Source organism: Asparagus officinalis, chromosome 4 (assembly GCF_001876935.1).
Source record: "Asparagus officinalis chromosome 4, Aspof.V1, whole genome shotgun sequence".
Taxonomy (NCBI): Eukaryota; Viridiplantae; Streptophyta; class Magnoliopsida; order Asparagales; family Asparagaceae; genus Asparagus; species Asparagus officinalis.
The window spans coordinates 2,157,005-2,173,086 of NC_033797.1; the positions used below are offsets into that span (position 1 = coordinate 2,157,005).

Below are 16,082 nucleotides of genomic sequence, written 5' to 3' on the forward strand. Positions count from 1 at the left end.
CGTCGCATTGTCCACCGGTGATCGTCGATCCCACCGCCGTCACCACCGGAGTCACCGGAAAATTAGGGCATCGACAAATTTTGGGTAAAATCTTTAATTTTTTTTGTTTTTTCTCCTAAATTTTGTACATATTCTCACTATTTCATGCTAATAACTTGTTTAAATTTAGATTTAGATTTTGAAATAATTTTTGAAATATTTATGAGTTTTGTAAAAAAAAATTTAAAGAAATTTGTGTATGAAGTTAAGAGGGGAAATTATCGAAAATTATAAAAATTAGTGTATTATTTGACATTTAGTTTATAACTTTTTGTCATGTAATTTGCTGACATGCATAATCTATAGCAACTTGCAGATTGTTTTCCTTACTTAAATTTTACAAAAACAAAATGATTTTAAAACAAAGGAAACTGTTCCTCAGCTGGCATTCAGATTGAGGATCAGCAGAGAAACAAACCTTAAGTCCAGTAACAAAATAATACTTTAATAGTATTCAAGCAGTAGAAATGTATGGACACAAGAAGAAATTTCAAGTCACCTGTACGGTATGTGCTTATAGGTTTGGAGGTCTCTATATTTCTTTGCAAGTCCGTAATCGACGATATAAACCTACATGAAAAAACAGATTGTCAGAAGAGTATGCTCCAGTTTTATCACATTAAGTCTTAATATCCGCCATGTTATTTTTTTGGGGGTGGGGGGGGGTTGGTGTGGGGGGGGGAGGAACAGGGGGGCCACAAGAAAATACCAGATATCCATCTTGTTTGCTTGATTTTTATCCTCAGTCACCAGATACACACAGGACAAGATCCAGATGAACTTTTGGACCATGAAAAAATGATACAGTTAGGCGTAACCAGAGGACAGTTAGCTATCCCTTCCCCTAGTAAGATTAAAATATAGGAGACAAAAGTGGAGATATTCAAGATTTCACGAACGAAGAATTTACTCTTGGGCTGTCAACCCCTTCCTTAAGAGTTAGGGTAACTGGCATAATCTCAAGATTCTAGCATCAAATATCTGATCCACATAATATGGGGCTTTTTCACATCATATTTGACAAGACATCAGGATAATGAACTCAATATTGAGCATCCATATTGGACTAACATAGTTGTAATTCCCTTATTTTTATCTATCTAATAAAACCGGTATAGCATGTATATTCAGTCGTTCAAGGAGATCATCTTTCACATTATGCAATAAAATAAAGATTTCTTTTAATATATAACCTTCAAAATCCATCATATTTAAAAATTAACCCCAAAATCTGAATACTTGCCAATTTGGTCTCCAGTTATCTGGAAGTCCCATATATTTCATGATCGTTCCAAAGATTACTCATCGCTACCCAGCATGACACATGCCAATATGGGCCATATTCATTACAAGAAAACATCTAGACAAAGATTCAACATAACAGAATAAGGCCAGCAACTAGACATTGCATTTTTCCTTAAACTAAGCCGAGCGAAGGGCTACTTGTATCTTAGTATTTCAAACAGCTTCACGTGACAAAAAGAGGTTATGAAATTTTGCATTTTGACAGCAGTTTCAAGTGCAGAGTTAAGAAAAGGAAAATGAAAGCTAACAAAAACTACAAAATGCGTGCTATAGGGCTACTGCTTCAAATATCACTAATAAAACCATAGATACAAATCCAATTGACAAACACATAATTTTGTTGGGTTGCTAACTTAGATTCTTAACCAATATTTAATCTAGAGAATTTATCTAGATGACTGCTTCAACCCCCATTCAATGCTAAAAGTTAGTCACTAAGTTTCGGGAAGTAAATGTGCTAAAGATTGTAAAAGCACGGCACAAAATTGATTAAGCATGAAATAGGAAAACCTCCACAGCTTTGGTTATGATGAAACACCCAAATTCGATATGCTTGAGAAAATCTATACAACACACTAAACCTCATGCCTCCAAAGCTGAAATCAAAGGAAAAGAAAATTTGATCAAGAAAATTGGCCATCCTTAAAAGAGTATCCACAGAAATAAGCCACTCGCTAGATAGTCAAATGCCAGAGGATAAAAAAGTTAATGTAGGATCACTGAAAAATAACCGAGGAACAGTTAACAAAAATCACTATTAACCTCAAGATCAAGTTCATCCTAAGCATCAACAGCAGAAAGCTGCCCAGAAGCTGGGTAACATAACATCAATTCTTGCCCCCATAACATTCAAATTAAAATTGAACTGTAAAAGAAAGAAATGAACAGAAAACTTGAAATTATCAACTTGAAGGTAGTCAAAAAATTAAGTTTCGACCAGATCTTTGGAAAATGAACAAAGCCTCAATGACTACTAGTGTTTACATGCTTGATTTGCTCTACGACCCAAACCCATGAGAAAGTTGTCTGGCTTTACATCGCGGTGAAGAAAGCCTTTTGAATGCATATATTCAACTCGGTTAATCTGAGCAAAAACATAACAGATTGTGATAACTTCTTGTGCATATTAGTTAAGAAAGAAAATGGGAGATTCATGTAGTTACCATCTGATCAGCAAGCATGAGTACTGTTTACAGTGTAAGCTTCCGGTTGCAGTAGTTGAACAAGTCTTCTAAGCTCGGACCAAGCAGATCAATAACCATAATATAATAATCATCCTCAACTATGAACCACTTTAGGTGGGGAATTCCAGCTTTACTTCATAAATGCATCAAAGAGGAGTTAGAAATCACAACTGAATAGTTTAAGATACATATTTTTTAAGGGATATTCGCCTTTAAGCCCAAAGTTTTACCCTAATTTATTTTTAAACCCAAGGTTTTTTTTGGTATCTATAGATCTAAACAACTTTGCATATTTATCTTTAAATCCAATCTCCCAAATACACTACATACCCAAGTGGTCCTCCTTAAAAACTTCATTTTACCCCTATCTCGCTCTCCCTCCCTCCCTCCCTCTCCCTCTCTATCTCTCCCACCATTCCCCCCACCCTCAGCCCCCACCTCACTGCAATTAGGGATTCTTCAGTTTGAGGTTAAAGGAAGTAGCTAAATTTTTTTGGAATTTGCAAGAAAACACCCTTAAAATTCAAAACTTATAAAAAGTACCCTAAAATTTTCAAAGCTACAAACATTACACTGAAAATCTAGGAATTACAAACAGCCACCTGAGAATTTTGGAACTTGCAGAAATGACCCTGAAAGTTTAAACAATTGCAAAAAAACACCTCAATTTTTTGAAACTTATAGATTTTTGGTGTACTATTTGTAAGTTTGAGGTTTTTAGAATGCTTTTTTTAAACTTTGTATTTTAGGTTTTTTTAAATCAAAACTTTCTGTGTTTTCTCCAAATCTCAAAATTTTTGGGGTGGCTTTAGAAGAGAGAGGGGAGTTTAGAGTGGGTTAGAGGCATTTTTGGTTTTAACCCTTAATAGTATGCGTAGAACCTACTTTGATTATGAATTATACCAATTGGGTTTAAAGATAAATACATAAACTTTTTTGGGTTTATAGGTGCTGATCATGATACTCGGGTTTATAAATAAATCAGGGTAAAACTTTGGGTTCAAAGTCAAAAACCCCGTTTCCAAACTTACTTCCACCCTGAAGAAGCATGCACAATTTTGATTCATAATGAAGCTGCGGATGCTTTGTCTTCACAGATTCCTGCAAGCCAATGTATATGACAGTAGAGATTAGCAATTGTTCATATGCTACAGGAAGTTGCAACCATTTTTATGACCAGAAAATCAGCAAAAAAGTACAGGAAGAAAAACAAAACCACATTCACGAAAAGCTTCCATTCTAGCTTCATTAGAAACTCACAATTAAAGCAATCAAACTAGATACTTCACATTGCTATGAGTTCATGACAACAAATTTCAGCTTAAATATGTGAAAATCAACAGTGGCCCAGCAGCACAGCACGCAAAAGAAGGCATTAGTTTGTACCAAGCATTAGTTTGTACTAACTTTAAGCAATAAGCATAAATGATGTGCAATGACTATTTTTCTATTGAGACATTGAACTTTAGAACAAAATGCTAACTTGATCACATTTTATTGTACATCAGAAGGTTTTCCAATTTCCATTCCAGTTGTGCATAAAAACTCATGATAAAAGAGAAGCCTCAAGCAACGAATATTTCTAATTTCCATTTCAGTTGCATAGAAACTCACGATACAAGTGAAGCCACAAGCAAGGAATATACATACATGTATGCACATCAACAACTTTTGGCTTGAAAATTGTGTATGAAAATCAACAACAGCACAGCCCCAAAAAGAGGTCGCATCATGTTGAGCTGACTTTAAGCGTATATGAGATTTCCCCACCCTGTCCCGCACCTCTCAAGATATGGAGCCTTGTACAGAACTTTAACTTTGACATTGTTTTAAAGAAACCGAAAACCCTAGGTCCAACCAGGAAAAAGCAAAAAACAGATTCATGACGCTGAAGAGGGTAATCGATGACTTCTCAGAAACATCCTCTTCTAAACACGAGATGATGACTTAACATTTTATTGCCTGATTTTTCTCCTTTCGGAACTTCATTATCATTTGCACCGTACTTCAGACCTTTTTCCACAAATTCTAAAGTATGTATTTACCTTATGCTTTACACAAAGTTTGTACCTCTCATTAAGATTTTCCTATTCAACAATCCTATTCGGTTTGCACTTTATCGAATTATGCATGAGAGACAAAAGTACTGAAAATAACTTCATCCTTTATTACTTTAGCACCCTTCTAAAATTCGGACATACAGTTTCAATACATTCAATGGTGTTACCATTAGAAGGTGGCTACTTTAACATATATAAGAAAATACTTAAAAGCTACTTATAGTTTTGAATAACAAAGTTAAAGTAATTATAAGATTTAACAAGAACTTTGAATCTCTCCCTCAAAGAAATTTTTAAAAAAAAACCCTTAAATCTAGTAGTATTGTAATAATAACCATTCCAAAATTTGTATGTCATGGTTTAAAAGAGTTCAACTAATTTCTAAAAAAAGGAAAACAAGCAAACAATTTTCTAAATCTAAATGGGTTTAAAAGAACATGTGGTTTAACCATTCCATTTTGCGCACACAAGTCTAGAAAATACATACCAAACATTTTCAATATATATTACAAAAATGCAGACAAGTTGAACTCGAAATAACCTAAAATACTCAAGCTCTACCAACAATTTCAATTCAAAGCAGTCACTGTCCAAAAAATCAATTTTGAAATTTTCACACACCAACTTGACGGCCACTTCCTCTCTGCTCTGTATATTAACACCTGCACCAATAAAATTCAATATCAAATACACAAACAATTCCTAAACAAACTCTCAGATATAAGTCTCAAGCTTCAACTTTACCGAGATAGAGCTCGCCGAAAGATCCACTCCCAATCTTCCTCCCAAGCTTGAACTTCCCACCAATTACACGCTCCATTTCGAAAACAGTAAAAAAAGTGCAAACCCTAAAATCTCCTAACTCAAAATCCCAGCCAAATCACCCCAAAAAATAAACCCTCGGCCATCAAGTAACACCTCAGAGACCTACATTACCTCTGAATCAAAACCCTAGGTCCCCTCGCAACCATCGTGCCCACTACTTCCGATTCCCGCGCCCAAAGATTCCTGACTTCGACATCCGCAGACGGAATCCAAAACCCTAGGTATCCTTCAGAGATTCGATCGAACGGTCATTGATGGATCAGAATACGAAACCCTGTAATTGAGAAATTTTGAACCCTAATTCACACGCAGAAGGAATCGATGCGATTCAATGATAACAAGAAAAGAAATGAAAGAGGCACGATCTAAGAGCATGGGCAGCAAGCTCCCAAGCCCGCTCTCAGCCGCCGACGTGGCCAAGGTCTCCTGCTTCACCCCCTCCAGCAGCCTCCGAACCGCTCCCAGCCCGCTCCCAAGATCTGACGTAGCGGTGGAGAGCTTCGGAGCTCCCAAGCGCTCCACAAATTTGTGGAGCGCTTGGGAGCTCCCAACTGGGAGAGGATTTACAAAAACCCCCCCTCCAAAATCAGAAATCGGAGATGAGGGCGTTCGCGGAGATGCTGGCCTCCGCGGAGATGAGGGGTGGCGTTCGGGGTGGGATCGGAGACTGATGGCGGAGATGATGGATGATGGCGGAGATGATGTCGACGAATTGGGGTTGGGTCTGCTGTCGAAGGGAGAAGATGAATTTTTTTTTTTAACGGAGTGCGTTGTTTGAGGTGAAAACTTTGAGTTGTGAAATTTTCGTTGAAATTGTGAGTTGATAATCGAACGTTGTGAAAATGCAGCCGTTGAAAATTCATGCCGTTGGAAGATTTGCGTTGAAAATTCATGCCGTTGTGAGTTGATAATCGAACGTTGATAATCGAACGTTGTGAAAATATAGCCGTTGAAAAATCATGCTGTTGAAAGATTTACTGTTGTAAAAAATTATCTATAAATTCGTTTCACTTCAATACACAAATCATTCCACACAACTCTCTCATAAAAAAAACTCTATATATCCCTATCAAATTACAAATCTCATGGATCCCTCACAAAACTATTATTCGCAACTCCTTACCGGTGACGGATCGACCTTATACCCGCCGTTCTATACAGAAGTCTTAGAAGAAGGTAACCCCATCAAGTTCTCGCAATCAGCAACACAACAAGTGTCATCCCAAGAAACACCGACCACAAAGAAAAAGAATGCTTTCGCGTTGAACACCGAAACTCTGATTCGATCACAGCCGAGAAGAACCATAAACTCTGATTCCTCACCAAACAATTCCATGCCAGCGACCCCCATCGAGTTGAACACTGACTCGGATGATGTGTTAGTAAGGCCTGAAGGGAGGAAAGCAGCAAAGCTCAAGAGGAAACAAAATGTGGAAAACTCTGGATCCGCTACGTCCATCATGGGAGAGGCTTTCGCGTGGATGAAGCAAACCACCAATCAAAAAATAGAGCTAAAACAGAAGAAACAAGATGACGATATCATGAAGATGGATCTCTCAACACTCAATTCAGTTCAACGACAATACTTTGAAATGCGTCAGGCAGAGATATTGGAGAGGTGGATGTCCAAGTGTTCTTCCTAATTATCATATATTGTACTCGCATCGCATCCTCATTAGTTCTTCCTAATTATCAAATATTATCTTGTATTAGATTTATGATTGTACTTGAAGTTGAAAATTTTGGCATCGAATGAAAATAACTACTTTATTAAAAATGAAATTGGCGTAGTACAACAACTTGAACTCCTTTTCTGAAATTACATTAGACATAAAGAACCTTAATCCTCGGCGATGGATCCCTTGAGCTGCCAAATAAAATACAAGAGGTTTAAATATAATTAAAAGTAATGGGTAAAATATTAAATAGAAGAGGGGTTTTTTTGATATTGTTGGAGCTCCTAACTAGGAGCTTGTTGGAGCTCCATAAAAAAAGGAATGCCTTCCAATGCTTAATTTGTTAATTTTTTATTCTAAAATGTTTGAGAGCTCTTGAGAGCTTGCTGACTAGGACTCCCAACTGTGAGCTTGCTGCACTTGCTCTAAGGCACGACACCAAACACACTCCGTCACTCTACAGTGCAGGGGGGCCCACATAGTGCAGGGGCCCCACATGTGATTTTTTTAAAAAATCACATGTGGGGCCCTCTGCACTGTAAAGAGAGAGGGAGTGTGGTTGATGGTGTGCCTTAGAGTGTGCCTGTAGCGCCTCTCTTTCCAGAAACCAACTCATTTCGTGGTCACGTCAGCAGCGTGACCATGAAATGAGTCGGGTTTTTTTAATCTCGTCTCTAAATAGTCAGGGTTGTCAATCTTGACTATTTTGCACGCACTGGTTAATATACAGGCTAAATTAGTCAGGGTTGGCAACCCCGATTAATTTAGCACGCTGTCTAATTGGTCGGGGTTGGACCCGCCTCCATACTTATACATATGATGATATAAATGTGTCAGTGTTATGACGTATACAGGAATAAAAGTAGAATAAAAGTATAGATTTCATATATAATCATTGACTTATATGTCGGGGTTAGGAACCATTTCGATAGCAGGCTTTCGAATTGGTCGGGGTTCCCAATCCCGACCAATTAGACAACGTGCTAAATTAGTCGGGGTTACCAACCTCGACTAATTTAGCTTGTATATTAACCAGGACGTGCAAAATAGTTGGGGTTGGCAACCCCTACTATTTAGAGACGAATTAAAAAAACCGACCTATTTCATGGCACGCTGCTGACATGGCCATGAAATGGGTCGGTTTCTGGAAATAAAATGGGAGTGTGTCTGTTTTTTAATAAAAATTTTAAATGGGTTTATTTTGAAAAGTTGTGCTAGCAAAGAAGAAGAAAGAGACAATGCCACGGTAATTAATTTATTAATGATAATAGTAACAATAATAATGATATAGTAAAAATAATAATAATACAAATTAAGGTCGAAAGTTTTTTTTTTAATATTTATCAAAGTACCACTTAGAAGAGAATACTATTGCTTGTGTACCTTCGAATATTAGTTTTACATGATTAACTATTTTCTTAGGGCTAAATAGCATTTAAATACCTTATAGTTTCACTCCTTCGGCATTTATATATCCTCATAGCATTTATATGTCTTGAGTTGAATTGCTCAAAATTAGCAAGTTAATACCTTGTGTTATGCAAACATAAAAACTTTTATGTGAAAGTTTCATATAACACTCAGATGTTAATTTTGAAGCTTTATAACAATTAATATTTGTTAAATTATTATTAAACATATCCAATAAGTATGGCCTACTAAGTTTTTTAGATGCTAGTATTACGTAACCAACTAACCACACACTCCCGCATTACCCTGTATACAACATACCATATAACTCTATGATGACAAGTTTTTAACTCAAATTTACTACAAAAACCTGTCCAAATTTTTTTTCCAGCAAGCTGCACCAACACTCCTCATTGGTCAATAAGAACTGCCAAATTGTCCACAATAATGCCATAATAGATTAATAGGTGCAGCTCTTTCAGCAAGAAGACCCCCCCACCCCCGGCTTGAATTCTATGTTAAAAATAGAATTTGGGAAGATTTACAATGACTTCAATAAGTTTAATAGGTAAAAAGTTATAAAATCAATATATAAATGTTATATGAGAACTTTCGGATAATAATTCTTATATTTGCAAAACAAAGAATATTAATGGATTCATTTTAAACAACTTAGAATATATAAATGTTATGAAATACAACTGAGAATATTTAACTACTAAGAAAGCGAAACCATAAGATATTTTAAGTACTATTTAGCCAAAATAGATTCATAGACTATGCTTTAGACAAATGACATATTTGACCTTGCTTTTTACATCACAACAATCTTACTTCACTTTTTCCTTAAGGGTGTGTTAGTCAATCGAAACCTTTTTTGTTACAAGTGAAATAATTGTTAGCATGAGATAATTTTTTAAAGTGGGATATTTTAGTGGGATAATTAGAAGTAATTTTTTGAAACGAGATAATTTAGTAGGACAATTGCAAGAATATAGTAAAGATAATTATAATTTGCAATAATTAAGAAGCATATACATTATAAAGTTTGATGATAAGGCTATTTATATATTTTAAAATTTATTATGATTAGTAATTATTATTTACTTTAGTATTAATTATCTTGAAGAACTTTTGCACAGCCTAAAAGATATTATTATTATTATATAATTTGTAATTTTTGATATTTTAGAATTATTACTATAATACATATCTAGAAAAAAAACAAAGTTTTCCTTTTTTTTCTCTTTCTTTTTCAATCCACCAAATTATCCCCGTTTTAGTTCTAAGTTTTACTTGACTAACCCCACTGAATATTCTTATAAAATATGCACTATGTAAGGCAATGAAAATGGATTGAATAAATGGATAATATAACATGATGCCGATAACCCTGAAATAAAAAAAGGGTAAATATCAAAGAACCCCTTTAACTTTGGATGATTTAATAGAAAACCCTCCTTATAAGAAGAAACTCCTTAAGTATAGGAATTATCACATAACCACTTTTTAGCTTTTAAATTTTATTAAATTCAACTTTGAGACTTTATCAGAAACCCCCCTAATTTAGGGGAGTTTTCTGATAATATCTCAAAGTTAAAAGGGGGTTTTGTGATAACCTTTATACTTAAGGGGCATTTTTGATATTTTCAAAATTAAAGGGGTCTTTCTGATAATTGTCCAAAGTTAAGGTGAGGGTTTTATTATACTAGATGGAATGCACTGCACTGTACGCGATCAAATATCATAATTATTTACTTTAAGTTTATTTATTCACTATAATATGGTTGGCAAAAACTATAATTATCATAATAATATATTAATTTTTGAATATTTCCATGTGTGATTTTAACATTTTGTCTTCCAAAAAAATAGTGATGTTTAAAGCCTTAAAATATTAATGATTTAAGATTAATTAGTAATTTGAATATATAATTTCAAAATATTAATGATTTAAGAGACCAATACGAAAAAACCTATCATTATTAATAAAAAAATAAAAATTTGAATTCATCAAAGAAAAATGGTAGCTTTTATCTAATTAGTAAGGATTTTGTTCATTTATGAAAAAATAATTTCCATCTGTTGTTTACTTCCATCTGTTTTTTATCCGTCGACTGAGTATTATAGATATTCAAGAATTTTTTTTAGAATTTTCTAAGTTAGAATGTGCAAATTCAATCAATAAAGAAAATATAAATTATGTGGTCAATTCTAAAATCTGATGTTGTACTCTTTTTACATCTTCCCAACTACTAATTGATCTATCAAAATGATTACTCTCTACTTTCGGAAAATTATAAAATATAGCCTGAGAATAATTTATACATATTATGCACTCATATTGATTGTATTTTAACAAAATAATCCATATCTATCCAATGTTAAACAACATAAAAAATTAGCTTAAGGAGCTAGAAGAATACAATATTTGCAATAATACTCGTATCCAAGCTATGAGCTTTATAAACTTATAAGAAGTTGAGCAATATAAAATTACAAATCATGAAAGACAAGGGGAATCAGAATGATCATATATCCATCCCAAATATATATAATAAATTTCTCCTAGAGATTCTTATAGCAAAAGTTTTTCAAAGTTGATGTGTAGGATAAATTTAAGGACAAATAACCCAAACCAGTTCATTGAGTGATAGACTTGCTATAAACAACACTCTTATAATATTGATGTCACATGTGTCTTAAGCTATGCTTCTGTTTAAGGGTTAATTTTAGAAAACTTCCCCTCAACTATGAGGGGCATGTCAATCTCCCATTTCATGAGTAAATCTTTGCCAAGTTTTGGGTGTTTTGTAGATAATCTATCTCAACTTATAAAAATTTGATTTAACCTCTAAGAACTTTTTCCACTTAAACCTAACCTCTCAAAACTAATACCATTTAGTCTTATCAATTATGCGTCAAGTTCTTGACTTGGAAAGACCAAAATATCAATCAATCATAAAAGAATTATCTTGGCTTTTGCCATATGAAAGAAAAAGATATGATATAAAGGGAAATAGAATTGTAAATCGGTTATGGTTCTTTTATTATCGGTTGAGAGTTTCTTTTTAATTGAAATTGTTTTCTTCAAGAGGGTATTTTGTCCAAATTACATATTGAAGTAACTATGTTAAGGGGACTTGTTGATAGAAGTGTAAAAGATAATGGGAGTTTTTATGAGACATGCTATAGTTGTGATGTGTTATGTAAAATTGTACCAAAATTAAGAGAGGTTATCTATAACACCCCCCCATAATAATGGGGTTTTGTCAAATTGAATCAGTCGAGTGAGTTTTTAAGACAATCCTCATAATTGGGAGGGTTTTTTTAAAAGAGTAACTCTTCTTTTAAATATGACTTGTTTATAATTTGTCCCTCAAAATTTTAATAATTTAATATTAGTCCCTAAAATTATGAGCAATTTAAAACATTTCAGGGAATATCCCTCAAAATTTTAATAATTTAATATTAGTCCCTAAAATTATGAGCAATTTAAAACATTTCAGGGAATAACATAAAATCATTACATATTTAAAGATTAGTCCCTAAAATTATGAGCAATTTAAAACATTTCAGGGAATAACATAAAATCATTACATATTTAAAGTCAAGGAACTAATATCTAAATAACATTTACATGCATCATCATCTTGTATTTTTTTTTCTCACAATTTTGTAAAGAGTTCCTTTATAATTGAGATGGTAATATTTAAATTCATAGTATTGTAGTGTATGGCTAAGCCCATACATCCCTAACAAGCATGATTCACCTATCTAGTAGATTAAACCTTTACATGTAATGCAAATTATAAATTTTATCAGAACATCATCTATGAACAACGTGTTTTGAATTACAAAAGGAGCAGTTGAGCTCTTGAAACTGTTCCGTAACTCTCATCGTAAATGGTTCATAATACCATGCTCGCATGCGGTGTAGTCACTGCCCAACTCAAAAATGAGAATGAAACTGACCAAACTATAATCTCATTCAGCATTTTCTCATGGATAAGTTATTATTTAAAATTGTAAGAGTCAAGGAACAAGAACGGGGCTAGTTAAGACTTGTAATAATTATCTAAGTCTTTTATTAATATAAGTGCAAATAGGGTGAAACAATAGGTACTTTAGTACAATTTCGATATTGTATGGAAATAATTATCTAAGTCTTTTCATTCTTTTTAGCTTCTAAAATTTGCATGTTCATTCTATTTGGCCCTTATAGTTCAACATGACTATTAAAAGGTATAATGGTCTTATTGAATTGTTTTTTAGGGAAGTGAATATCGTCATGCCTACCATTTGTAGAATGGTATAATTTTATATAATTAAACAGATTCTTAGATTAGTCAAAGGGAAAAAAACTAACAATTTTCTTATCAATGTTTGACTTTAAAAAAACACCCCAATTAAATTCAATTGTGCATGTTGCTTCTATTTCAATCAAACATTTTATTACATTATTATATCTTGATTATTCATTGGGGTAATTTGGGGCAAATTGGGGTAATTTGTTCCAATGAGGTAATTTTACTCAATGAGATAATTTGAGTGGGATAAATTAGGATAAAATGGGATAATGGGACAATTTGAGTGGGACAATTAGTATGATATTTTTTTATAATATTATATTTATGCTATATTAACAAATTTTTTAATTGCAATAATTGTTCAAACATACAACCCCAAAATCTTTAATAACACACAAAGTTTTTCAGCTGTCATACAAATCACCAGAGCATAGTTTCAACATCAAATTATCACAACAATACAACAAAATTCACAAGTACATAGTTTCAATATCAAATTATCACAACAATACAAATAAAACACCATCAAAGATCTGCCTTTAAACCAATAACCGGTTGTGTTTGAATTGATCCACGACGCCCATTGACCCAAATCAACAAGATGATCTCAAATAATTATGTACTGATTAAACTTTTTATTATCTCACAACTTCCATACTTCCCATTTTCCACATGCATGATGAACCCCCCCCAAAAAAAAAACAAAACTACACATCTTGATCTCTCCTTGTTCATCATTCAAGCATCAACCTCGCAGTCATCTCCCCCTCAACAAAACTACACATCTTGATCTCTCCTTGTTCATCATTCAAGCATCAACCTCGCAGTCATCTCCCCCTCTCACTCTCAAACACTTTCCCGCAGTCATCTCCCCCTCTCACTCTCAAACACTTTCCCCTTTTCTCTCGCCACCATTAAACATCAAAATCTCCACCTTTTTCTTCAATTTTCTGCTCAAATCCAGATCTATGGTTTCTTGATGACTTTCTCCTCTCTTCCCCAATGCCATTCCTCCTCCTCCTCCTCCTCGGAAACCTAATCCAGATCTACGGCACCGGCGACTTCAGTACCCTCTGTGAGCTCAAATCCAGCGTCGACAAAATCAACAAAATGACTTCAATTTTCGAACTCCGCGCCTCCCCAACTGCCGCCCTCGTCGACATCCAGATCCGTCGTCGCCCTCGTCAGCGCCCTTCAACCTCGCCACCGCCCTGTCCTGTCCTCCTCTTCCCCCGCTGCTGCTCCTCCCCAAGCTCCTTAGATCCGACCTCCAGCCCTCCGACCAGCTCGACCTCTAGCCCTCCGACCAGCTCGAACTCCACCCTCGCCAGATCTGAGCACAGTCATGTCCTCCTCCTCCTCCCTCGCGAATTTTTTCTGGACGAGCTCGAGAACGGAATGGGGTAAATTGGTTCCCCTCTTTTGTTCCAGGAGGCAAAATGGGGTAATTTGGGGCTTGGGGGCTGAGGAATGTATATATAGTTGTTGTAATTTAGGAGAAAGTGGAGCATTTGTCCCCAATTACCCCCAACAAACCAATAACACCACAAAGATTACACCAGTTCCAATTACCCCAATGAATAACATCAAACATTTTTGTTCCAAAAATTATCCCATTATCCTAAAAATTACCCAAATGAATAACCCCCCTTACATCACAATGCTTTGAATTTTTATTTTGTACACCCCAAAACATACATATTGGATAGAAACTTTGGACAAATGGCAGATAGATCAAAGCTCAAATTGTTATAAGGCTTTGTTGTGCCATTCTTTTCACGATATTCCAATTATATCGTAGCTAAAGCATGCATTTGGGTGGTGTTTGAGGTTTAAAATCACCATCGGGGCTAGATAGCATGAAATTTAAAACTTTAGAGGCTAGATAGAATGAAAATAAAAACTCTTAAGGGCTAAATAGATCGAAACAAGAGTTCGAGGGCTTCATATAAAAGTTGAGTAAAGCTTAGAGGCTTAATAGATCATACTTCCTTTAAAAGCACGAGTTTGGAAAATTTTTTTTAGACAAATATACCCCTTTATAGTTTGAACTATCTTATCTATAATCAAATTCTAATTTTTAATGGTCAATATTACCCTTCACTATTTTGAATATTTTATTTATATCTTAATCTATCCTAATCATAATCATATCTTATCCTAATCCTATGTGAACCATGTGTAGCTTAACAATTTAAAAAAACTAATATTAATAAAATATATAAAACATAAAAATGATATTAGTTTGTTAAGATAAAGAAATTACAAGTAGATAACATATTATAATACATGAAGTATTGCAAAAAAACCATAAAAAGTTTTAAAATTGCAGAAAAGATCCTGAAAAGTTCAAAATTATAAAACTCATCCAAATGTCTCAAAACTTAAAATAAAAAACATGAAATTAAAAAATTAACATCAGTTTGCAAAGAATTTAAAATTTACAGTTAACACCTCAATGTCTCAAAAATTATAGAAACACCCTCAAAAGTTTAAATTACAGACAAGCACATTAAAATTCTAAAATTTTAAAACTTACAAACAACACAGATGAATTCAAGAGATTACCATGATACACCTAAAATTTTTGACATTTAAATTTAAATTTTTTAATTAACACCCTCAATATCTCAAAAATTATAGAAACACCTTCAAAAGTTCAAATTATAAAAAAGCACCCTAAAATTCTAAAAATTGTAAATAAAATAAGATGAATTCAAGATATTACCCTTAGACACCTAAAAAATTAAAATTTGCCAAAATTAACCTCAAAATTTTTTAAAAACTCCTTCAAAATTTAAAAATCGTAAAAAAAACTCTAAATTTTCAAAAATTTTAACTAGCAAACATCAAATTCGTCGATTGGTAGACCGCTGAAATTTAATATTTTTCAAAATTAATCTATAGTTATAATAATTGCAAAAGATACCCTCAAAATTTTAGAGTTACAAGAAATATACTAACATTTAAAAAATTACCACCAACACATGAAACATAGAATTTACAACTACCAAACTTAAAAGTAAATTTTTTTAAAAACTCTTTCAAAATTTTAAAAATTATAAATCACACCCTCAAAGTTCAAAACCACAAAAATGGGCTAAAATTTTAAAACTTGGCAAAGAAAAGTGTAATTGTTTGGTATTTTTCATATATATATATATATTAAAATTTCTAATTTAGGGATTTACTATCCATTTTCAACATCTAAGAATAGTCTAAGTTGATACTGGTAAACAAAAACAATAAGAATTGATTAAAAACATCCGGTTA

General features: G+C 33.6%; 1 pseudogene; it reads right to left on the minus strand.

Moving 5' to 3' along the window:
* Window positions 1-6,277, minus strand: part of LOC109836336 — an 8,782-nt pseudogene extending 2,505 nt beyond the window's left edge.